The sequence below is a fragment of the Bombus pyrosoma genome, linkage group LG17 (assembly GCF_014825855.1).
Source record: "Bombus pyrosoma isolate SC7728 linkage group LG17, ASM1482585v1, whole genome shotgun sequence".
Lineage (NCBI taxonomy): Eukaryota > Metazoa > Arthropoda > Insecta > Hymenoptera > Apidae > Bombus > Bombus pyrosoma.
Window position 1 is genome coordinate 2,689,404 of NC_057786.1, and position 27,927 is coordinate 2,717,330.

The 27,927-nt window shown below is 37.4% G+C and overlaps 1 protein-coding gene across 6 annotated transcripts in view; it reads right to left on the reverse strand.

Moving 5' to 3' along the window:
* The window catches only part of LOC122576905 (phosphofurin acidic cluster sorting protein 2), a 156,660-nt gene that overhangs the window by 122,152 nt on the left and 6,581 nt on the right, over positions 1-27,927 (reverse strand). Inside the window, exon 1 of one of the 6 annotated variants that reach the window (XM_043747812.1) lies at positions 13,871-14,115. The exons of the other annotated variants lie outside the window; for them this stretch is intronic. The gene's annotated coding sequence lies outside the window, so the exon portion shown is untranslated. Of the gene's footprint in view, positions 1-13,870; positions 14,116-27,927 lie in introns of those variants that run through there. 6 annotated transcript variants of the gene reach the window in all.

Consider the following 27,927-nt stretch of genomic DNA (forward strand, 5'->3'; position numbering starts at 1 on the left):
CGTTCACATCGACGTTCGAAAAAGAACGACTCATAATACAACAAATATTCAAATATGCTGCTATTTTAGTAGTATGAGTATGTATATCACTCTTTTTATTATGTAATTCTAATGAAAATATGACGAGTCATGATGGAACGTCGTGAGAAGATCAATTAAGGGTCTTTCACATCGACGTTCGAAAAAGAACGACTCATAATACAACAAATATTCAAATATGCTGCTAATTATATCACTCTTTTTATTATGTAATTTTAATGAAAATATGACGAGGAACGATGGAACGTCATGAAAGGATCAATTAAAGGTCGTTCACATCGACGTTCGAAAAAGAACGACTCATAATACAACAAATATTCAAATATGCTGCTATTTTAGTAGTATGAGTATGTATATCACTCTTTTTATTACGTAATTTTAATGAAAATTTGACGAGAGACGATGGAACGTTTCGAGAGGATCAATTAAGTGTCGTCCACACCGACGTCCAAAAGAACGATTCATTAGGAGCAATAGTATGACAAATATTCAAATATATTGCTATTTCAGTAGCGTATGTATGTATAGAACTCTTTTTATTATGTAATTTTAATGAAAATATGACGAGGAACGATGGAACGTCATGAAAGGATCAATTAAAGGTCGTTCACACCGATGTTTGAGAAGAACGACTCATAATACAACAAATACTCAAATATTTTAGTAGTATATATAAAGTATATCACTTTTATTATTATATATGAACCTGATTTGACATTTCTGTAAGGAAGTCACATTGTTCTAATCAACTATTAAGACAACAAAGAGTATAATATTTTAAGAAACAACTGACTTTCTTCCCATAGATTCAGTTGCCATAGAAATGATTAGTATACCATTGTAAACGTATACTATAACATTTATGCAGTAATTAATTAAAAACGAGTATCATTTGGTAGTACTTTCATATGGCTACTATAAAAATGAAATTTACAAAATCTAATAGAGCAATGCTTCACTGAAAAGTCACTTGTACACAAACAATGCAAATTGGTTTTACATCCGCTACACCTGCATCACACCGTTTCTCATTTTACACAGTCGAAATACAATTTGTTTTAATCGGTGCATTATCAGTAACAATAATAAGCACGTTAAGACCGCGATAGATGTTACATCTACGTACACGTGTACGCATATAACATGGACAGCATATGCCATAAGGAGAAGATGATTGCGCGGCAGGGAAACACCTGTACAAAATTGCACAAATATTTTGCTTGGCGGTGACTGCTCGTTTCACGTTACACCACAAAGTAATAAAATTGCCCGAGCAATGACGTAAAAGCGGAATGTAAAGCGCAAAGATATTATCGTCGAAGATCGAGGGGAAATGTTTACCTTTGGTTCGCTGGGCCTTTGATTTTCCATCATTTTGCGAAAGTCGCGTCGGCTCGCGAAAGGGAAACACGACTCGTCGAGACACAAAGTAAAATAAGATACTTGCAAACCCAAGAGAGATCGATAGAAGGCGATAAGATACAAAGGTGCAAATTACATAATAGACGAATCGATCGATCGAATTGGAAGAAATAAATATCTGTAGAATAATTTCATGTTCCATTAAATAATTATTAGAAATTTTTGTATTTTTGAAGATGTTGCATATGTATAAAGCAATGAATTTTTATAACGAGACATATTTCATTTGTGGTATATTTCGTAACTTTCACGTGAACAATTTTCATTGTAATTTTCATTCAAACGATAACGATCGTTGAAAGCGAGTAAAGAATGCCAGTAGGATCAACGACATGCCATACATCGTATACGACATACGACCATTCAAGTTCTCGATGATGTAACTGAATGAACTTGAAAGTACATCCCACAGTCGCCTTAAATGTCTGTTTAAACTCGAACGTTCGTGAGAGAAAATACGTACATATGTGTATAATATGCGTGTATACGTAAATGCGATATATTTATCTTTGGAAGATTTGTCGTTATATTTTTCGTTATATTGTTGCAAATTGATTATTATTTTTAGCTATATATTTCTTGAATCTTGAATAATTTATAACTATCGAAATGTATCATTCCTTAAAATTTATATTGTTATACAATTTAAGTATGATAAGATGGTGATAACATAAATAAGATAAAATAGCTAAAACAAAATTCTGATATTTGTATTGATTGCTGATAACAAAAATGAAATTTCCGTCATTGACAATGGTTATTCGTAATTCAAATAATATTCAGACCATTGATAATTGTCACTGGGAAGCACAATTAAATTTTCGTCATTGATAATGGTTATTCGTAATTCAGATAATATTCAGTTCATTGATAATTATCACTGGGATGCAAAATTAAATTTCCATTATCAATAATGATTATTCATAACCAAAACAGAATTTGATCATTTATATTGATTGCTGCTAACGAAAATAAAGTTCGGTCATTTGTACTGATTGCTGATAACAAAAATTAAAATTCCCTTATCAATAATGGTTATTCGTAATTTGGATAATATTCAGTCCATTGATAATTATCACTGGAAAGCAAAATTAAATTTCCATCATCAATAATGATCATCCCCAACCAAAATAAAACTCGGTCACTTGTATTGATTGCTGATAGGAAAAATTAAATTTCCGTCATCGAAAATGATTATTCGTAACCAAAATAAAATTCGGTCACTTGTATTGAATGCTGCTAAGCAAAATAAAATTCAGTCCATTGATAATTATCACTGGGCAGCAAAATTAAATTTTCATCATAAATAATGATTATTCGTAACCAAAACAGAATTCGATCATTTATATTGATTACTGCTAACCGAAATAAAATTCGGTCATTTGTATTGATTGCTGATAGGAAAAATTAAATTTCCGTCATTAATAGTGATTATTCGTAACCAAAATAAAATTGAGTCATTTGTATTGGTTACTGCTAACCAAAATAAAATTCGATAATTTGTATTGATTGCTGATAGCAAAAATTCAATTTCCGTCATTGATAATGGTTATTCGTAATTCAAATAATATTCAGTTCATCGAAAATTATCACTGGGAAGCAAGATTAAATTTCCGTCATCAATAATGATTATTCCCAACCAAAATAAAATTCGGTCATTTGTATTGATTGCTGATAGCAAAAATGAAACTTCCGTCATTGATAATGATTATTCGTAATTCAAATGATATTCAGTCCATTGATAATCATCACTGGAAATCAAAATTAAATTTCCATCATCAATAATGATTATTCCCAACCAAAATAAAATTCGGTCATTTGTATTGATTGCTGATAGCAAAAATGAAACTTCCGTCATTGATAATGGTTCTTCGTAATTCAAATAATATTCAGTTCATCGAAAATTATCACTAGGAAGNCAAAATTAAATTTCCATCATCAATAATGATTATTCCCAACCAAAATAAAATTCGGTCGTTTGTATTGATTGCTGATAGCAAAAATGAAACTTCCGTCATTGATAATGGTTATTCGTAATTCAAATAATATTCAGTTCATCGAAAATTATCACTAGGAAGCAAAATTAAATTTCCATTACCAATAATGATTATTCCCAAGCAAAATAAAATTCGGACATTGGTATTGACTGCTGATAGAAAAAATGAAACTTCCGTCATTGATAATGGTTATTCGTAATTCAAATAATATTCAGTTCATCGAAAATTATCACTAGGAAGCAAAATTAAATTTCCATCATCAATAATGATTATTCCCAACCAAAATAAAATTCGGTCGTTTGTATTGATTGCTGATAGCAAAAATGAAACTTCCGTCATTGATAATGGTTATTCGTAATTCAAATAATATTCAGTCCATTGATAATTATCACTGGTGAAGTAAAATTAAATTTCCATCATCAATAATGATTATTCGTAACCAAGATAAAGCTTACCTCATTGATAACGGTTACTGGTAACCAAGGAGAATTTCTAGTACTTAAAACTACTTAAAACTAATTAAAGATATTAACTTGTACACCATAATTTAAACAATTTGCCTCACAACAGTGACAATGTCCCTTGAGAATACAAATTTTGTACGACCAATAAATTGCACAAAATATTATGTTCAATATTACATCGAGTTACCAACATTATGTCACTCGTTGCTTACGATATTATTTCCATTAAAATGTAAAACAATTATCACATCGAAAATGTTCCTATCCGAGCGATCAAATGTTCTTGCTACGACAATCCGAATATTGCAGGTTCCATTGTTCATCTGCCAAATTATACAAATTATACTAATCGAAACAGAGTAGCCCCATATTATAACTACATATTCAACATAGAACCCAGTCTGTTTAAATTGTATCAGATCGACCACGTCTATTCAAAACAGTCTTATTTATCAACCTACGCGGTTCAAGCGCAGCCATCTATGTGCACCAAGAAGAAAAGGGAAGAAGAGAACCGATCCCAACTAATTACAGTAAAAAGAGAAGAAAACAGGGGACAAAGAAAAGAAAAGAAAAGAAAAGAAAGAAGAAAGGATTGAAAGTTTCTATAAACAGGTCTCTGTATCAATCTTCAGAGAATATACCTGGGCCTCTGTATTTAACACCCGGCATACGTCTGTACGTGGCCCGCAAAGGAAGGTGGTGCGCCTATAATCTCGTGTTTCAACTCCATTAGTATACGTGGCGCTTCAAAGGAGGAGAAGTGTCCTTCAAAGAACCGTGCACCGTGTACCAAGACCTTCCCTTATTATTAGAAATCCCATCGATTCCCGACATGGTTCATAGGTTGTTTAATTTCTCGTTAGCAGGTTCTTTGTACACACGTCGAGTGTGCTTTTCAAGTAAACCAGCGATCGTCGATTTAGGACGAGCTGATGAATCTTCGCAAGACGTTGTTCCACTGATACGTGCGCCGCTATGGCAAATATCGCAGTCGTAAGAATCTCTCAGCCCTTTCAACAAGTTCCTCTGAACGAGACAGAAACTGTGAAAAGCTGTGCGCTGCTAGAGTATCAGTAGAGTAGAGTAGAAACTCAAGTAGAAGTAGAGTCAAGTAGAAACCCATACAGTAAGAAATTATTTATCCAGACTGCAGTTACTTTTCTGGCGTTGCTGGCGACCCAAGATGCTGACACGTCTGACGACAGAATAGAAAATGTGTGGCCCCAAATCAACGATAGACGAGAAAAGAGGGAAGCTGGTGCGGATACTCTGCCACGCAGGCATCGACAACAATGACAAAGCGACCAGGCAGCGGAAACAGCGATACCAAGCGACAGAGAGGGAAATGTAAAAGGACGAATCTGAAATGAGTGCAGCTCGTGGTTGCAGAAGAGAAATCGATAGAGGACTATTGTAGTCCCTGCAACGGGTCCAGGTACTAGCTGTAAACACATGCACGCGGCGGGATTTAAACGAGATAGAGCACTTTCCGTGCTGGCTGCGTGTTTCGTTGGCTGACGAATTCGTTTCTGACGTAAACAAACGACCAGCGTTTCGCTTGAAAAGTGTCGGCCAATAGTTAGGGTCCTTTCCCGCTTGCGACCAACGTCGAACGATGGTCAGGTCAGCTTCATCCTCCTTAGAGGCAGTTAGCTGTTTTTGGCGATTAGACACGTCATGAAGAATATTTTGTGTTACGACGAGTACACTCGTTACGAAGAGATGGCAATGTTTCGTATAATATATCGAGCGCACGATTTATTTATCAACGACGATCGTTACTATTGCAATTAATTATTCTCATTGTTATAATTATTGTTATTATTGATTATTCGGATTTAGCAAATGGTTGCAAAACATCTCTGAACATTTTAATAACTCTGAATCATTATGCCGTCACTGTCGATTATGTAGGTATCTGCATACAGAGCGCGAAGAATTCTGCGAATGCTCAGATGCGACTGTTCGTCATTTCCCTCTTACAATAATAATTATTCTTGCCAATGGTTTCAGAACAATCAGTTTCCACGCAATTTTCGTCTAATTTACTGTGATTTATCCATTGGCGTGCATAAATTTATGTATCAATTTATATCATCTCTTCTTCCTTTTCGAAAAGTTGAATGGATTAAAAATACGATGCTAAAAGCTTGCTTGAATAAAGCATCGAATACGATACAGTAAATATTAAACAGAATTTGCCAGGTGGAAATAAATTCGTAAACAGCTGACGAGAGAAAATAGCAAACAGCAAACATGGATGGCAGGCGAGGTATTTTATTTATATTTGTATTTATATATTTGACGAGCAATCAGCAACTCAGAACTAGCAACTGCATCTCCTCGACTTCCTTCTAAATATCTTGGACCAAACAATTTCGTTCCACAGCGTCTTCTTGTTGTTTCGCAAGAAATCACCTGGCGCTCCTTAAGTGTCGCTATACCTCGCTAACGATACAAGTCGATAAAAGTAACAGAAGATTGAAACGAATCTGCTGAACGATTAAACTGTCCATCGAGGCTTCCACGGAGAAGAAAAAGAGGGAGAAATGGAATAGAGACGAGGCTAATCTGAACGAGCAATCGATTTTCACTAACCAGAAAGAAAATGGAGCAAGTAGCTCGAACGAGGAAGGAGGAAATGGAGTGTTTCGATTATACGGCGCTGTACATACGTACGAGGAATAAACGCCGGACGATTTCCTCTCGAACATGTCATCTGCGGATCTACAATTTTACGATGTAGGATACAAAAAAAGAAAAAAAAAGAAGAAAAAGGAAACGTATCACGTCGCGTGGCATCTCATTGGCTGAAAGCGCGTACAGCTACGTATCCACGCGCGGAGCATTTCAATGACTTTTTGCACACATCCTCCGGCAGTGGCAGATTAGGCATATTACGATAGTGATAGGTGAACGGTAGGCGTATCAAAGTCATTTGCATAATAACGACGCAGCTGCTTCGGGGCGAGAGCCCGCAAACTGTGCTCGTTATGTCTTGATCGAATGATAAGGCAAGTACCATCAAAATTTAGCGGTCTAATGCCTGATGGGCACGTCGATTCGCAATGATTCTCAGCCGCGAATCAACGACAATCTGACACTGTCAGGGCGAATCGCCAAACTCGTCTAACGTGAAACTTCAAACGTGCAACTTCACACACCTGACAAACCTGCACGTCCAAAAGAAGATTTCCACGTTGCGAGGTACATTTGCGTTTGACAGAGTACCCCATTGGTGGATAAAACCTTACCTGGCGAGGAAGCCTGTGCACAGCTCTATAATCAAAGTGATGCACGAAATGTACAAAGAAACTAACATTGCAATATGCAAAACCAAAATTAAAACTGAATATAATATAGGGGTGGAGATGGAGATCCTTAGGGGAGTCGAGCAGGGTGACCCATTGTCACCGCTGCTGTTCAATTTAGCTTCAGAGCCGTTGCTGGATGTAATGGAAGAGTAAACCAGTGGTTAGACGTAATAGAAAAGTCCGGATCCTAGCTTTCACTGATGACGTCGTCCTACTTGGTGAAGATGAGAGGAAGGCACAACGTCAAGTTATGGATACGCTCCATGAATACCTGAGGGGCCTAGGTATGACATCTCAGGGGAGAAAAGCCAAAGGTTCCAGGTGGTCATCAAAAAGGACACCTGGTTCGTTAAGGATCCTACAGCAAGGCTCAATGAAGTCCAAACGCCAGAAATTGACCCAGATGAGGTCTTCAGATATTTAGGCACCAAAATGGGGCTTTGGAAGGGTATCCACTGTGGCATTATGGTGCCAGAAATTCTGAGCGTAGCGAGAAGAGTTAGAAAGCTCGCTCTGAAATTATACCAGAAAATCGAATTAATGAGGGATTACATCTTCCCTCGTTACATCTACCATCTGCTAATAAGTCCAACGGTGTCCATCAACGTTCTTCGACTTGGTCGGTAGCTGAGATCGATGGTCGATCGATAAGCAGGACGAATGGTGAACTTTCAGGCGTCTTTCCAATTAAAACTGCAGTGCCTCGAGACAGAGTTTTCAGCGAACGCAGTTCTGTATTTGTTGAACGCATTCGACTTGCCAACTGATAGAAACCAATGCTATATTTGTATACGTCTATATTATTATATATTTGAGATACAGAGACACTTGCGAGCCCCAATAGCAACGTCGTAGAGTCAAGAACACGTGAATTGAGTGGAAAACTGGGTCATCGAATTTTCACGCGGCAATTAAATCGTCTGTCAGATTTGTAACGTGGCCACGCGTGTACTGTCAATAGGAGGAATTTATTGTTACAACTCAACATATAGAGGGTGTGGCGGAATAACGCGTCAAACAGGTGGGAGGTGACTGGTTATGACAAAGTAAGAAAAAAATATGCGATAGAATTTGTTCGTCCGAGGCTTAGTTTCAGGTTAGTATACTCGTCAGGCGTCAATAAAAAACTAAAACAGTCGTTTCATTGCAATTTAACTCTACATTACAACAGCTCGTTACATACACACTCTGTGTTTGACGAGTATACTCGCCGTCGCTTACATTCTGCGACGTGTACCATTTTCGGTACACGTCGCTTACTTTCTGCGACGTGTACCATTTTAGGTACACGGTTTTCAAAGAGGTCGCGACAGCTAAGTGACTAAGCGCGATCGTCACTACATACACATCGAATGCAATTGCATTATAGCATACTCGAGCAACGATTGTATCATCCGACAGATCGATCTTCTCATCAGAGCAAATCATCAGATTCGATGGTCGCTCGAACGTGGTCGTATTTTACGCGAAGGAAGACTTCCCCGCCCGCGCAAAGCCGCCTTCCGCATTGCACCAGATCGACGTTACGTCACTGTTTCACCCTCGGCAAGCGGCGAGCGCGGCCGTTTTTCCTCTTAAGCCGAGTTTGCAAGCGCGCGGTGCCGCTATTTGGAGGCCAACAGTCGCAGAAACCGCGGCAAGCAACGCTTAATTACACCGAGCGCAACTCTTTCGTCGACGTAAACGCGAAGTGAATTTGCATCAAATTAACGAGAAACGACTGAGCGATTCTTGTGTCGCGCGGTATAACGAGCTTGCGACGACAGAATGGAAATTCGACGAGCAACCGGAAATTTCTGAATGGGAAAATATGGCGTCTCCAAGTGGAGTTTGCTGCAGAAGTACACGACGGTCGTATCAAATATTCAGATAGAAAATTTGATACGACTTGTGCGAACGTATGAGCCAAGCTCGGTGACCTTGTACCAACACATTCCATCGTTTTATGTGGTTTCGATGTGTGAATTGATGGTACGTGTTTTTTTACATTTACGGTGCTTTCTCGGACGAGTAGTCGCGCAGCCTCTTCCCCCTCCCTTCACTTGCAAAAACTAAAGTACACGGTCACGTACGTACACACGTTCGTATTTCCACCGTGCATTATTTATGACACATATATTTGTTATTTTTTAAGAGGGAGTCTCGCTTCGCGAGAAAAGAGCACGGGAGCAAAGAAAAAGTGGTCGTCGTCTTTTACTGCCTTTCAGACGACAAGTTTGCGACGTTAAAGTCGCGATATGTTTTCGACCCAAGTAATCATTTTTCCACCCGAAACGTTTTTTTTTTGTCGACAATTTAGAAATCGCCCTTTAAATTTAAACTTTAGATTCAGCTAGAATCAAACAGACGATAATCACCTACTATACACGATATAGTACCACACCACAATAATTTACTTATAATTCTCAATCAGAACTCAATGCATAAATTTTCCAAAAAAAAAAAATTTAGAAATCCATCGAACGATGCACGAGGACGTGTATCGTTCAATTTAAAGAAACAGAGGTGACCTTGACTTTTCATCGAAGCAAAGCTTTTTTCGAAATTCTCGCTACGATTACGTGTCGCGATTTATGGTCGATGGGAAGCTGATTAATTTTCGCTGGACATCCTTCTCGCTACATTAACAGAAGTAGCTGACACAATCACGAAGACTGATTCTTAGGTCACCCTGTATATGGATTGTATGTATATGTATATACATATACAACACATATACAGCACCTCTACACTGTTACTTATATACATACACGTAAATTGATTCGAGATAAACGTGAAAAAAAGATGGAATTTTTCAACGAAGAAACATTCGCGTACTATGGAAACCACGTTCTTTTCGAGAATCTGTTTCAAAACCTACGCTTGTCGCATTCGCTATATTTTTGTATTCTTCGCTGCAAGACGATATCGCGCGAACTGTCTCCCCGAAATCATCGTCGTATTCATCGAGCAGCGGCATCGATTTCGAACAGTTGCCAGAAATGTTCGAAGAAGAAGAACATCCGATTTCGTTTGCCTTCGCGTACGATTACAGCAAAACGACGCAACTGCGTAGCTCGTCGAAGAGTACTGGTCGTCGTTTGATATTTTTCAAGTTCCACAACGTTTCGTCGTGTGTTTGAACGTGTTTGAACGCGTTTGAATGTGTTTGAACGCGTTTGAATGTGTTTGAACGCGTTTGAATGTGTTTGAACGCGTTTGAATGTGATTGAACGCGTTAGAACGCGTTCGAACGTGTTTGAGCATGCCATTGCTTCTTGTATGCAAGCGCAATTCGCCTGGAATTATGTAATTTCACAGGAACGCGACTTCGCCGTGATAAAGAAGATTGCAAAGATATGCTGAATGAATCGATACGAAATAAACGTGGAAAAGGAAAACAGAAAGAGGGAAGAAAATAAAATTAGTGAAAAGAGGAACGCGCGTATAATCGAAACCGCATTGTTTGAGACAGTACAACAAAGTTGGTGCTGAACACGGCGACGAATGACCACCGCGAAAGCATAAAAAGATATTAGAAATGTGCTAACAAGATTGTTATCAGAAATTGCACGTCATTGCGTGCAGCTTGTAACGATTTACATTGTCTCGTTCCGATCGCACAGAATAAACCCCATTTCCGTATGAAGCGGAAATTCATTCAGCTTTCGCATGGAAATTGAATGTAGAGAGAAAAGCGATGAATTTAATGAAATGTGTTACAAAAGGTGTGAACAACTTGTTGTCGTGAGTGCTGTAAATCTATACTACCACAAGTAATATAATTTGATATAATCCGAGGTATATTGTAATAAAATATATGTATCAGATTGCATATATCAAATTAAATACATCAAATAACATATAATATCAGGTTATGTTGCCATATTGAAGTTACCATTTTTCTGGAGTTTGAACAAAGAATTACTTGAGGCCAACAAACGTATTGTTCACGACGAAAAGTATACATACTGATAAGGTTAAACAAGGTTCTTAAAATTTGTACAAATTATTTGACATTTTTATATGTATAACTGTACACGTGCACGTTATCTGTGATATGCTTCTCCACGATTTTCTTTGAGTTTCCATGAGCAGAGTTGAGTGCAAAATAAATACAAGCAGAATTATAGATAAACACAGACCAATAACAAATTGTACCGTTTCAGATGAACGGGGGAAAAATTTTCTATCAAATTATTCTACCAAAAGTATGCATTTTGCTGTGATCCCATGAGATGCAACAACATGGTCCGCCTATCAAAGTATAATCAAGTTGTCCATCTGTACAACAAGAGCAAAAAATGGTACGTTTTATCGTTGCTATCCGAGTCACAACACTGTGGAGGACACAAAATGTGTACCTTTTCCAACTGACCATAATTTACACGTTGTATAAATGGTGAATTTGTCAGAAAAATATAAATAGAAGACGCCAATGTTTCAATATATTCGCTACATCGCTATATATATATATATTACTATACTATATACAATGGCTCAAATGGACTCGAATTTCTCAAGGTCACCGCATAACAACGAGACTGAGAATGTTTATCAATTCATTTTACATCACAAAAAAAAGCAATTTATTCCAGGCAAGTCTTCCATGAAAAGTTCCACGTACAGAGTGTCCGAAACTAAACCAGTTAAATTGGATTAAGGTGCGTTTGACGAGTATACTCGTCGTCGCTCGTACTTATTTACGCGCTCTACGACCTAACCCTACCACAGATTTCTAAAACGAAATTTTGCAGTCAACTGGTTAAACGACCAAACTGAGAGAATTTGATTTACAAAAAAAAAAAAGAAAAAAGAACAAAATGTTACATGGAGTTTGCCAATAAATCGACGCAAAGTTTGTGTCCGGGCGCGAGGGCAAAACGTTTCGAAACGAGGAACTGAAGCGGGCAATCGTGTTTGTTATATTGTTATATTTTATAATCATCAAATTGTTCTGCGACTTCTGAGTTCTGCGATGGAAAATGCGTCGTTGTTTATTTCGTTTATTTATAACTGAGTGACAAAGCGTCCCATTGACAAACACTCTATAACGATGTTTTTCTTTCTTCCTTTTGCCCGTCGATATAAAACTGACAGTTTGAGCGTTTGAGTTTGCGACCTACTCTATGTACAATTTTATTTTAGTATCGTGATACTTTAATGACGAATCAACGGTAATTCGAGACACACAGACCACCATTGTAATTATTGCGTCTGAAACTATAAACAAACATTTCGATGACTCATAAAATTGGAATTCTCTAGCTGCTCAAGTGCATCCATATTGTAACAATTACGTAAAGTGGGAGGAAAAAAAGGAGAAATCTTACGAAACAGGAGAATCCAATGTGAAACTATACAGAGTTGAGGTATAGTTGTATATACAGCGTGTCCGGTTTATCTCGAATCGTGTAAATATCTCGAAAAATACAAACGATAGGAAAAATGTTTCAGACAAAATTTGCTATAAAAAAACACGCTATATTTTTGTGTGTTTGATCTTCAAACTTCGTGCGAAGATGACATCGGAATTTGTATACCTTGAAGACCTTCGTGTTTTCTTACGTGTTCTTGTAGCTGACATTGGGACGTTTTCAAAACACTACGAAACTCGTGCTTTTCGCACCATCCGCTTAATTATATCGTCATGAAAACGTTCGAATTTTAGAGAGCAATACAAATTAGTTAATTAAAATTAATGCTCGATACTGAATGACTATTTTGGAAACATTAGAAAACTGCAATTCTCCTCGATATAATTTTTATCTGAAACATTGTTTCGAATTATTAGTACTTTTCGAAATATTTGAGCATTTGTCCCCCTCAATACTACACAACTTTAATCTGACATCTTTTCTCCTATCATTCAAACTATACGAAATATTTGAGCGATTCTCCTCTTCGATATAATTTTTGTCCGAAGCATTGTTTCGAATTATTCGTGCATTTCGAAATATTTGAGCAGCTGTCCTCACGATACAAGTTTTGTCTGAAATACTGTGTCCTGGTTCGAGGTAAACCAAACACAGTGTAGACATACATATATATATATATATAATTTTTAGAAACGCACGCTTGCACCGCTAGAATTTAATTTCCATGCAAAAGCTATCGTTGTCGGAAAGACATTAGGCGAGTTGATAAGAAAAGTGTTTCAGCTATTACAGACCGACCTTGCATGTCCAAACGATTCGCGATTACCACGCTATTATTCTCTTCCGTTGGCAACGCGTATAACGCTTCGACTATTATAGGTTTCCCTGCCAAACATAAAAACTTTTGCCGCTCCTTCGTGCTTTCTATATAGCTACACGTATAGTCAGCGACAACACATTCGTACAATTGTAATTCCCAAGCTCTGTATTTTCAGTAAATATAGCAAAATACCAAGAAAAATGTATTACGTTATGTTACAATAGCCCACGTAGATAACGTAAAAAATACTTTCGAGTTATTGTTTGTTATCTGTATTGTCGTTCAAATATTAAGAAAAATATTTTAAAAATATATTAAAAAAAAAAAGGGAACACCGAGAAAGTTCGAATTTTGATATCGCAGAATGTTCCAAATATCAATGCTAATTATACACAGAGAATTAAACAGCAATTAAATTATCCAAATAAAACTGAAATTAATTATGATTACTCACGTAAGTTTAACGTGTGGTTAGGTGGCTGTCCCATACGTTCGACGAAATTGTGTAAACGTTTTGGAATATTGAAAATACAATTTTTCTTAAACAATTAACACTGTTTTCTTTCCAATCTTCCGCCAAACGTTTCTTTTTTAACATTGCCGCTACTTCGCCAATTCACTTTCTCCTCTCCCGGTAAAATAAAACTAACTCTACTGTTTCTCCAAACTTGTATATCTGTTTCTGCGACTTATCTTCAACAGCCTGACAACACGACTAACGCTCACTTATAAACCTCACATGCTCGTGCCTCGACCAAATGTCCTTCACAGAAATTGTACACAAAACACTGGCAGGGCCTGAAGGAGAGTTGGGCTGAAAAAACTCCCAAACATAAACCTTATGTGAGAAACTTTTTCTAACCTAGAAATTCGCTGGTCTTCGGCGCTTATTCTTGACCGTCCAGGCAACCATAAATAATAACTCGACAATTTTCTCCTATTGTTATGTATATTGTTATTGGCAACTAAGTGATTGCGGATTTTGTCGATACCACCTAATGACAAAATCCGCAATCACTTAGTTGCCACTATATATTGTGCATTTACTGAAAACACGGAATTTGGAAATTAAAATCGTACAGTTTTCAGAGAAATTATAACAGAAAAATAACAGACAGTATTAGATATCGAGTATTAATTTTATTAATTAATTTTGCATTTAATAGCCAGCTATATGTAGTGTATGTTTAACCACAGATTTGTACGTCTTTCTTTCCGCAAAAAAACAACAGTACATCGTGTCTATTTTAGTATGTTCGTATACGTTCGTATAGATATTTCGTATTTCGCCTAATTTCACTATTTTAAACATCTCGCTTAGTTTTTACGATAGGAGAAAGCATCAGACCAAGAGAATATTCGGTTAGAGGGGCAAATGTGTTAGGCAAGAAGATATATCGTCAAGGTTAGGTACATTGAAAAGGCGAGTTAACTCGTCGGTAAAGACGAGTTAAGTCGTCATTGCTGGATGATTTACCTTCTGCAAAGATATACATTGTTCGTTAGTTGACGAAATTCCCAAACTGAAATTCCATTATTATGAAACATACTGACATATTTTCCTATATTTGTCGACATTTCAACATCATCCGAGTATTTTTAAACGCGACTACATGTTTTCATTACAACAGTAATCTTACAGCTGGTAAAAAGGAAAAAAGAAAGAAATTCAACGATAAGCATTTAAGTGACCTGCAATGAGAAAACCAAGAAACGTTTGCCATTAATTTCAATACTCGTTTCACGACGATAAACGAACGAATCTATCAAGCAGATCAAGTTAGATGAAACGCCCTGTACATGTATCACTGTATCTATACAATAGAAAAATCGCAGAGTTGAAAATCGACCGTATCTTTGCTTCCATCTTTCGCTTTTTCCTTCATACGTTGTTCGTGCAAAGAAGAGATGATACAAATTCGCACAGTTTCAACCAGTTGCTAAAATACAGTAAAATATTGGCTTGGCAACTAAGTGACTGCGGATTTTCTCAATGCCATCTAATGTCAAAATCCGCAATCACTTAGTTGCCAACCCAATACAAGGATTACAAGTTTGAAAAAGCGGGAAAACTTCTGCCTTTCCCCGTTTTCTTCTATTATTTTCGCATCGATTTTCACAAAAACGATGATTTACGATCTTCGAACGCTTGCGGCTGATGCAAACGAGCGTCGCCACGTAACTCGCGTGTCCTTTTTGCCACGTGACCGCGCGACGATGGATCACAGCAAATCGATCGGAAAGATACGCGCGGGACAGCGATACTTTCGCTGAACGATAAAATCGAGCAAAAACGACGATATCGTTCGCGAGTCGGTTTTTCAGACCGACGTTGGTCCGTTCAATTTTACGCGCTTCTTGCTCGTTCGCTGATCGTATCGCGTCGCGTAAAATACGAACGATTTGGAAGAGCAAGAAAGTTGTTAGCGGACGGTTGTTAAAAGGAGAGCGTAAGACAATGGAAGGGGGAAAAAAGATGGAAGAATGATTGGCTGAGAAAAGGTTCGACGTTGCCGAACTAGAAAACACGGTGTATCAACGACGACAAACCTGTAACCTTAAAAGAGAAGATGGATGTCTGCGCGAGCACATTCACAAAGTGTTTTGCATATTTTCGAGAGATTATTTGCATATTTTGCATAGAGAGAAAAACAAACGAGCTAAGAGAAACACAGCTGTTTATTTTACAGGAAACAGTCGCAATGTTCAAAGTAATAGCTCGTTCCTTCCAACAATAATACACAGTTGTTAGCGTAAATACGTAGAACAGGACTCTCGTCATGAAAAAATGGCAACATTTCGTGTCGTAACAAATATACTCGTAATGCATCAAAAAAATCTACAATTTGCAGTTTAATTTGCAATTTAGTAATGAAATTGAGAAATGAAACAGTCGTTTCGTTGAAACTTAATTCTGTGTTATAACAACCACGCATACTCTCTGCTTGACGAATATACTCGTCGTGCGTAAAAAGTAGCTACAATTTGCTGTTTAAATTGCAATTTAGTAATAAAATTGAGAAATGGAACAATCGTTCCGTTGAAACTTAATTCTGTGTTATAACAGCCACGCGTACTCCGTGCTTGACGAGTATACTCGTCGTCGTTCGCTTTTTGTCACGCGATTTAGCTACACACTTAACTGTTGATTTATGGACAAATTGCATAACTTTCGTAGTTTGTTTGATGCTTTGTTATCGCAGATTATCAACGATATTTCAAATATGTTTTTTCCAATTTTTTTTCGTCCATCCATTTTGTTGGCAACTAAGTGATTGCGGACTTTCTCAACACCACCTAATGACGAAGCCCGCAATCATTTAGTTGCCAACCGTAATGTGACGTCTTTTTCTATGCAAACTCGCGTGCTTTCGAAACGAAGAACGAAATTCAGGAAATTTCGATCGTGAGATACCTTCGCAAAATGTGATACATCGTTTCGACGTGTACGATCGACCATAATATCCTACAATTTTGCGCCCTTGCCTCGTAAAGCAAGAAAAATGTACGTAATCCATTTCAAGTCCATTCCGTGTTTCATGACATTTGCTAAATATCATCTTATCCTTCTCTTGCGTAATTCTGCGTTTATGTCAATGGGACAAATGATTAAAAAAAAAAAAAAAAAAAGAGAATTTTTATACTAAAAATTGGCATAGTTTCATTTTCAAAGTTCTTGAAATTGTATTTATAATTAAATTACATTTTTAATAAAATTGCTGCTGCCATCATGTAACATTACCGCTGCTCAGAATCTGTGGACCATAGCAAACCACTTGCCCACAGCATTTCTTTTCTGTCTGAAATTTTTTTCGAAATTTCTCTATTTAAGTTTGCATAACATGTTTCAATTAATAATTAATTTACTCAATTAATTAATTTTTTATAATATAAATATACATATAAATTAATTGCAAATGTCAATCAATCAAATTCGAATTCATCGAGTTTATCGAATAACGTAGCCGATTCTACTGGAGCAGCTGTCTCTTCAGTTTCGAAATTGAACAGTCTGTTTCATCGCTGGCGTTAAAATCGACTTTTAAGACATTCGTCGCGGCAGCTGGTGCAGATCATCTTGCGTTTGACAAAGCTTTTGCAACGAGTATTCTTATTGGTCTATACTTTTCCATTGAATTTGCTAATTTTAATCGACTTCGCAAATTTAACTAATTTGCGATGAAATTTAAGTCGAAGACAGTGGAATTATTTATTGCTTTTATTTATTTATTTATCTATTTTTTTATCTATTTATGTTAACGATGACAACTACGTTGTCCATCATTTTGTTTCAAACGGCCCTAGACACGTGACAAACGCTGCACTATTCGTTGAAACGAAGCAAATTTTGCCGGAAAAACGAAACAAATTTTACACGTAGGCAAATGGCAATTAAACTTGGAGCTGCGAAGTTCGCAGTTATCGCGATCGCAGTGAACGAACCAGCAGCAGACGATTAGAAAATATTTCACCGTTTGCGGTTCCATTTCGCCGTGCGAGATCCCAACGTGTGATATTCGTTCGCAAACTGCGAGCAACGAAACGCGCGGAGAAAAAGAAAAAAGGAAGAACATATGTTATACGTTGTTTCTGTGTCCCACAATATCCAATGTATTGGGTTGGCAATTAAGTGGTTGCGGATTTTGTCATTAGGTGGTATTGACAAAATCCGCAATCACTTAGTTGCCAATCCAATAATTAATGTGCAATTTTGACTCTTGAAAAAACTGAACTACGTATGAACATATACGCGTACAAATAAATAAACTATTTATAGACAAATATATATTTAAATATGTATTTCTATGAAGATGGCTAAAGAGACGGAACCATAATGGCTACGTAACCTCAAATATTTCTCGTACCAATTTTTTTTATTCTTCAAAACTACGCACATCTTGACAATTTCGAAATTTTTCATAAATTCCATAAATTCACCGATTTCGTTGTAGACCCACAATGACCTTCGAAATGGCGCGGTTTCTTATTCGCATGGTCAGCGATCGTAATGGAAAATGGCTACTTTTAACGTGGATGTATTTCCGCGTTGTGTGTGGCGCCACGCGAAATAGCGATCGCTACGTATTTCGAATTGGCGTTGGATATCTGGTTGACTTGATATATCAAAATATTTCTATGATATCCCGTGAGTCATTTCACCACGATAAGATAAATTCCAAGAACTTGTAGCTTTGCTCGCTATAATTAGTAGCAATTACCATAACTAGATACATATTTCGACATGGGAATGTTAATAACTCTTGTATGACGCGCTTTTTATCATTCTTATCTGTTTTTCGATTTTAAGTTACGTCGAACCAGTTGATACATCCTCGAGTCTTATGTATATGCGTGCACACATACAGTGCAGCCTCGAACAGCACAGCAGATTAGGCACACAGACGCGTCGCGTAGACGAAAATCTGCGTATCATATTTCAATCTTCGAAAACTGAACTATTTGTGTAGACGTACGTGTACATAACAACCTGTTGTTGACTGGCAGCTTTATTCTACATGCTACGTGTGTTATTACTGTGTTCTTGTAGTAAAAAAAGTTAGAGAAAAGTGAAGTAAGTTATTAAAAAAATTACGTGCATAGGAGGGAGAAGAAGCACGTGTGACGATATACGTGCGCAGCGTATACATACATAGACACATATACAAGGGTTGGAGTGGTGATTGTACGTGAAAAAATAAGTCGGAAAAGAAGAGTAACATTTTTTCTTTTGAGGCTTTGTTTTCGAGAGAAATGAGTTTGAATAACCGTCGGGTGACCGTATGCTAATCGTAAGCTTCGAGGTACTCGACTTCTCTTTTTGCCCGCGAGATGTGCCGTACGTGCGTTTGATTCTTTAAATAGAGAAACTATGCTTATGGCGCAGCAATTTCTTACGTGGTAAACGATTTTAGTACAATTCCCATCCCCAAAATTATAAAAATATACAGGTATATATGCTATGGCGAATAAAAATGATCAAAACGATCAAAAATGTGAAAACAAAACTCAAGAATTTAATATTAGAAAGGAAGATAACACTGATGTTAAGCGAATTTATAAATCGAGGTATAAAAGATACCTTGAATTTTACGAAAACAATAATTTTACGTGCACCTTTTTTGCTACTGTTTTACCGTCAACCTAAAACATCGAAAACGCATACAATCAACTCGTTCGAGATTTTGTACAAAATCTCGGACAAAATTCCTGGTGTTTTTCATTTCTAAAGAAAAAAGGTAGAAAATCTACCTGCTTCTGAAAGCGTGTTTTGCGTAAGAATTGGGGGAAATTCAGGGGGAGAAGTGGTGCGACTAGATCGCCCTGGCTCGGTCGCTACATAATAAAGTGGTCCAGACGCTGCGCTCGTACCACGACTTCACCACTTCAACTATTGCCAGAGATAAAGAAGTCATTCATTCGGGCGGAAAAAACGAAGCAAGTAAATCGACAAGACTAATCGATAAATCGGTGACCCGAAACGATCTGATCGCATGATGGCACTCGCGGCCACGCGAACCCGGCCGACTGTGCACTGGTTTTTTGTCGCTCGCGGTTCCCATGCACACGACAGTGCTCTGCCGTTCGAAACTCTCGATTCTCGTTCCTGTTTTATCTTTCGTCTTCTTTCTCCTGTTGTTTTTTTCCTCGTCCACTTCGTACTATGACTAGCGGTCAGATCTCGGATTTCCGCGCGTTTGTGGAGAAATTCGAGAGTGCAAAAATGCACATAATACGTGGTGACGACGAAAAAATATAGAGATATATAAATTCTATAGAATTCAAACTGCCCGCCAACCGATAGCTTCACTTTTGCTTTCTTTTACCGCCATTTTATACCGGCAGAGATATTTGCGAATATAAAGATACGCGTGTTTTCATATACCTCGTTTTATTGTTCAATTTATCAAATCTTACGCGCTGTATTTTATTCACGAAATATAATCTCGCGGATATTCCACATTTTTGTTTTTCAATTCTCACACGTTCCTCTAAAAGTCGGAGAACGGAAAGCAAAAAAGAAAAAGAAAGGCGAGAAATACACGGAATAACGTGTCACCTAAAGCTGTGAGACGAGTGTGTAGAATACTCAGCTTTATCTTCAGTGTACGTTCTACTTGCAGCTGTTTATTTTCAATTTTCCTTAATCTTCTACTGCACAGTACCCACTGTGCAATTATGTGCTCTTTTTGATTAAAAGAAAACACAAGTATCCTCGTTACAACGTTAAATACAAAGATTATGAAGATTATGTGTCCAGGTATTGGCAAGCATAAATAACAGCGTGGTAATTAGAAGTGACAAGAATGAGATACGCGAGGGTAATAGGGCGAAACGAGGGAGAGTGGAAAATAAAATGAATTAATGAATAGATGTAATCAGTGACAAGCATCAATGACTAAACACCATGTTATCGTGAAACTCGAACTTCGCCATTAAATCCTCTGGATGAAATCGATTTCCTCAAAGTGCGTAACTGCTATATAATTTCCTAATATCCTTCGTCTGGCATTATTGCAACGAGCACATGGTGTTGATGGGGCGCAATTGCGAGAAAATAATAACATTGCCGATAAGTCAATTCATCCGTGAAATTAACACACGCCGATTCGTGTCTTTCGTTTACCGACTGTTGGTAACTACAGACGCCAATTCACGCGGTTTTCCATAGAAAATGTTCGCTGGGATTTGTTCCCACCCAACGTTCCCAAATGTTTGTGGGACTGTTCGGGATTTGGATTGGTCGCCTGTTTATGACTCGGACAGCACATCTGCCTCTTTTGGGAAAGTCCAAATTTCCTACCTGCCAAGTTGTACAGCTTATGATCCGGATCTCATTAAGAGACTAATAAACAGCCTAAGTGGCCGATGGGTCAGGTATAAAGTAAACGTCTGGTATCAAGTAGATAGACGTAAGAAGGAAAGTTAGTACATAAGAACCATGCGAAGCTTTTTGAGGTAGCGTGAACAGAGTCTTAAAATAGCGTTCATCAGACCATAGAACTCTCCGTATTACACTAAACCATATTAAGTAAACATAACTTAGTTCTATACCTTAATGTGCTAGTGATTCTCTTTGAGTGTAATGAAGAGTACAAATAAATAACCTAAACGTACTCCACGTTGAACGTTAATCTGGTTTGCGACATCAACCGATCAGTCGCAACCTGATTGATGGCCACTTAGTTGAGAATTCGCTACAATTATTGTTAAGTGGAACAGTAGAAAAACAAGTAGAAATTATTATTATTATTTTGAAATGACAGTAACGAATAAAAGAATCGACATAGGACAGATTCTCGTGAAAAATTCTATGCGAATTTGTAAAATATGTTCGTTTGAGGTTAGGTTGGAATCAGGTTGAGGTTAGGTTCGTCCGTATCTTAATGCAGTTAAGTGAAACTACTGTTAAGTGAAACAGCAAAAATGCAATGAACGCTATAAACAGAACGTTTTACATTGTGCGCTTGAATAATAAGAAACCGATATCGATGTGCAATTTTTTTAAAATCCTTCCACTTAGTAAAGAGAAGGCGGTCGAAAATGGAAAATCAATCGGTTGAATGTAGTGAAAAAATTTGCGCACGTGTATCGTCGTTTACATGTTTTTAGCGAATCACATGGTTTTAATTACTGTAAAATGGATACGAGAGTTAATTGTACAATTGCTCTGAAGTTGTTATTATAGAATCAAAATACAATTGTTGCTTTTATTTTCAATCGCCAACGAAGCAAACATGTAAAAAAGAATTGATCGGAATGGGTGGCATCATTAGTGAAATGTTTATTATTACGCGTCATTAGGGAAAGAAATGTAAATACTTTATTATCGATAATCAAACGATATGACAGAAATTTGCTGTAGTAATTATTTCATTAATTGTTTCCAGAAAACAAAGCGTAAACGATAACAACGCGTTTCGTTAAAATGCAGATCGGTTTTCGTACAATCCGAACGCAATAACGTAAACGAGAAATTTTATCGAGAACGACTATTAAAGAATATTAACAGGTTCGTTTTCAACCAATTATTTTATTTCATTTTTCATTTTTCCCCTATTTTTGTTATAGATGCGCTTTCCTTACAAAAATTGTTATACTAAAAATGAATTATTGGTTAGAAAAATTTAGATAACACTGGTAGCAACAAACACTGTTGTATGACATTCTAGAAGCTTGCAACAGCATTCGAGAATTCTGTGGGATTTTTTTAAAAACACGAAAACCTAAAAAAACTTTAGAGGTCTCGAACGACCCAGTTTGCAGACGTCGATAAAAAGTGGGCAGGTTTGAGCCAATGAAAGGCAGGAACCATATAAAAACGACTGTTAAATAATATTGCATTTTAATCGGTTGGCTGTTTCTGACGAGTATACCCGTCATAAAGAAATGGCAATATTTCGTGTCACGACGAGTATACTCGTCATGCGTAAAGAGTAGTTACAATGCACTGCTTCAATTGCACTTTCAGTGCTAACTAAAATATATTCATAAATTTCAACATGTTTCGAATATTTGTAGACCAAAACGAAACAAAACGAGCAAATAAACAACAATAAATACAGTCGTATCCATAATTGCATTTTTATTTTTCTTCCACTCAAGCTGACTAATTTCCCGTAGATGCACGAAAATTCGTAATCCGATCATACGCGACAAGACTCGTCCGAACAATTTCACAATGGAAATGCAACTTGTGGGAAATGTGCAACTAAGTAGCTAACCGTTGCGGTACTTTGCAACTGTATTGTAATTTTAATTTTCCTTAATTTTCAATCGTATTTACACGTTAGTTTTGTAAAAAGACTGTGCGCTGCGACTACGAAAGTCGTCGTATAAATTCGTCCTACGAAACCGGATAGCATTTCGACGTAGCCAGCGATACTTCCGCGTTTGCCATCGAATTGGCGAGGCAAACGCTCGTGATCCACGCGAAGAAGGACCTCACGACGCAAGTATTGACGTCAACTTTCGACTGCGATGAGCAAAAACAATGGACGAAACACGAAACGAGTCTGCCTGTCGGGCGCATCGATGACGAATCGATTCGGCTGCCACGCCAGCGATCGAACCGAGCCACTGCTCGGCGAAAAAGTTACGCGAGGAACAGAAGACGGGAAACGGAACGTGAAATGAAATTTTGCGGATAGTTTGCATGACGGATAGGCGATCTCCATGAGCAAATGCGAGGTATTGGCAACAGCGACGATAGCGAAACACAGTGTTGCGGATAGCCGTAAATTCGAGCAAATTTTATGCGTCATTTCTTCGATATCGCTCGAGAAACGACTGGTCGTAGCTGGATACGTTAACCGGTCAACTGCACTCGACGTGTACACACGTCGATGCAAAACTTTACTTTGTCACGGTGGACGTGTATACTCGTCGTGTAAAACAGATAATTACCATTTACTAAAAGAAGTGAAAATTTTAATAAAAATAATATAAATGATATTTGTTGGTATTTTATTTTTATGCTTCCAGTAAAATTATGTATTTTATAAAAAACAAAAGTTTGACTATTTGGTTATTAATTTTGATTATTTGATTATTAATTTTTTTTCGAATGAAAATGTGATGCTCCCTCGTCTTGCTTTATTCTCTTCGTAAAATTTATAGTAAGAGCATTTAACCTGCGGTCGACGTATATACTCGTCGTTGTTTAATTTTACCTGCGTACCTCGTAAGGGATTTTTTAAACAAAATTCCGCAGTTAACGGGTTAAGCGAAATTGTTTCTGGAAAATAAAGTTGAACGTTGTGGGATGTGAAATATCGCGAATGATCGTTTTTAATAACTGAAATAAACGACGGGGAGACGACTTTTTCCAGTTGACGATCCCGTACGACGAGTATACTCGTCAAACACAGAGTATGGCTGTTGTACTATAGAATTAACGAAATGACTGTCGTAATTGTAACGGAACGACTGTTTTATATTTTAGTTTTATTACTGGCAGCACTCGTCATAACACGAAATAGTGCTATTTCCTCATGACGAGTAAACTCGTCAGGAACGGCTAACTGATTAAATATTGTTACGAGACTCGACTATATCACGACTATACTGATCAAGTCATGAAACCAATTTGAAAATACACGTGCATGAAAATTACAAGACATTTAAACGATACATAACGTGTACAATAATGTAACAGTGTGTATACATAGAAAACCAAAAAATCGAATCAGTCGATTATTATTATCCGTTATTATAAATTAGCATAGCCAATTATTATCCATTGCACTGATGAACTTCAATATTCACTGAGACCGTATTTAAGTCTTCTTATACCCTTTAAACGGCTGTTAAATATACGCTTGCGATAAGTAACTTGTAACTTCCATATATATACTATATGTATTCGTATGTAGATGATATAGAAATGTGTGTGCATATATACATATATATATTCTATAAATCTGTGTGTGCATATATACATTTATACATTCTATAAATGTGTATATATATATATATACATAATTTAGAAATGTGTGTATACATACATATAATCTATAAATGTGTGTGTGTTAACATAAATATCTTGTCAACTTCCATATATATATGTAGATAACATAGAAACGTGTGTGTGTTTTAAGATAAATATCTTGTCAACTTCCATATATATATGTAGATAACATAGAAACGTGTGTGTGTGTGTGTTTTAAGATAAGTATTTTGTCAACTTCCATATATATATGTAGATAATATAGAAACGTGTGTGTGTGTGTGTGTTTTAAGATAAGTATTTTGTCAACTTCCATATATATATGTAGATGACATAGAAACATGTGTGTGTGTAAGTGTAATCTAGAAACGTGTATGTGTGTTTTAAGATAGGTATCTTGTCAACTTCCATATATATATGTAGATGACATAGAAACGTGTGTGTGTGTAAGTGTAATCTAGAAACGTGTATGTGTGTTTTAAGATAAGTATCTTGTCAACTTCCATATATATATGTAGATGACATAGAAACATGTGTCTGTAAGTGTAATCTAGAAACGTGTGTGTGTGTTTTAAGATAAATATCTTGTCAACTTCCACATATATATGTAGATGATATAGAAACGTGTGTGTGTTTTAAGATGAATATCTTGTCAACTTCCATATATCTAGAATACACACACACACACACACATTTCTAGATTGGTTTCAGCATAGCCACGACAGCCGTGTCTCGTTACAGGGCCGATGAAATTTCGAAATATGACTCATGCAACTGCGGACTTAAAAGTTTTCTGCGGCGGGTGTTGAAACACAGAGGGTTGAGAAGCCAATTAGCGCAAGCCCAACGTTCCCTGAAAATTGGCTAAGTCGTTCGGAAACTAATCTATCGTTAGACTTCTCAGTTGAAAAATCAATTAAGTCCCTAAACTGCGTCGATTAAGTTCGCTTAAATTCACGCACTACGTCGACTGCACTGCAGTTAAGTCCATTTGTACATCATCTTACGATACAATCTTTTTCCTGCGCAATAAATCTTTTGCGATAAAATCATTTCTTTCCTTGTTTTTTCATCCTCGCCGCTAGCATCGCCAGTTTTTTACAACCATTTCGAAGAAGCCTTATTTACCTCGGTCTCAACGATAACATAGCTATACCGATCGGCCTGTGAGCCGCCCGTGTACCCACGATCACGCACACTACGCTCGCGAAATGTTCGCTGTCGTTGCGGATATTTCGCATTGGCCCGTGGCATCCTCCATGCGTATCCCCCATCGTCGAGTGGCGATTTGCGATTAGTACACTCGTCCGGTCTGGGTAAACGTAACGGAGGCGAGGTCGCGATGTATTCAATACGATTGCTGCGTGCTCGGAATCGACCAGCGTGTGCCGGTCTGCCGTGCAGCGCGAACCGCAAAAGAGGTGGAAAAGGTTCCCAGGCGATGAGAAAACGCGACCACTTTGTCATGTAAATGAAGGAACGCTGCGAACCAAGGGTGAAGTGGTATCTTAACCCTCTTGCCACGCTCCTTAACATTTATTCCGATCGCGTAATAATGATTTTCTACCTGTTTGCTGACGCTAGTAGAAGATTTATTCGCATAACGTGCACGTAGATATTTCGCCAGGCGAAATAATCGCCGTACGATGCGAACCAGTGACCCGTTCTTTGACAAACCGAGACGAGCCAGCGCGTCAATTTCTAAAGAAAAGATCTTCTCTAGCCATGCTGCGACTCGATGGTTCAATGACTCAACTGCCATGGTGACCGCGCGGTTATCTCTCCCTTAACGCCTTAACGACCGTACGCTCTGACGAGCACAAAGAAACCTGAGCTGTCCCGTATTTTTCGAAAAGATTCGAAAGCAGGAAATTTCCATTTTCACGGAATTCTGTCGACGTAAAAAGTCATATTGAAAAGTTTGCTGAATGCGCGTTCGCTCGAGCTTCTGGGATAAGCGTCATGGGGTATTTTGCGAGCTTTTACCAGAAGATTGTTCGGGAATATTTTAGGACAAATGGTTGCCACTGAGAAAGGAATTCCAGGCAACGAAAATATCGCATGGGCACTGACAAAAAAGGCAGGAGCGTGACACGGTATATTTGTAAACATTGCTGGATACTTCTCTATGGAAGAAACTGTTTTCAAGGATATTGCGCTGAAACACGCCTCTAAGAATATTTTTAAATACGCCCATTGGTTTTTAGTAAAATACTGCGATTGTTAAACGTTATATTCTCTTTGGAGCCTTTTTTATCGCTGAGAAAAATATATGTTTGTCGGATGCGTTAAGAAGCGTTAAAAACGGAGAATTAGAAAAATAACGTTCCATCGGACAATCCGTTTATCGAAAGATTATGTGCTTGGCAAATAATTATTTTGTAAGCTTGTAAACAGTTTTCCCACTTTTACTGGAAAGCTTGTTTCGCTTGTGTTTCGCTTCTCAGACACACGCATACACCCAAGCGCTGACGTGTTTACACACTTCGCATAAACATCTGACGAATTTAGTTTCCTTTGTGATTTTATGACCTTGTTGTCTCGCGATCTTCATGTTGCCCTTGGACAATATCAGCGATATTTACTCGCAAACGATACGGCCAATTGCTTTGTATTTTTCGAGAAGCTTCCAACTCTACTCGATTTTAGATTCTTTGAAATAAAATATAAAATAGCAACGAATAAAAGATAGTAGTCGACACAGACAAAATAGCGTGAAGAGTCAGATATCGTGAAAGCGGTTAATTGAACTTTCAATCGATTAGACGATTAATTAAACCTAAAGACACGTACAATGTTATGCTATCAAACGTTCTCTATGATTTTATTGTATGATTTACGAACACTGATAGACCTTTCCGTATTATCCGGATTACGTAATATCGGACAATCGAGGTTCTGCTGTATTGATAAAGTTATTAGAAGGACGAGTAAACGAAAATATGGGCTTTCATTGCTCTGTCCTTGTGTTTATTAATCTTAAATTAAATTGGTAATTTAGCGGAAGGTAAGAGGTATAGAAATATAATGAAGGAATACTCTGCGAGAAATAGACACATTAAATA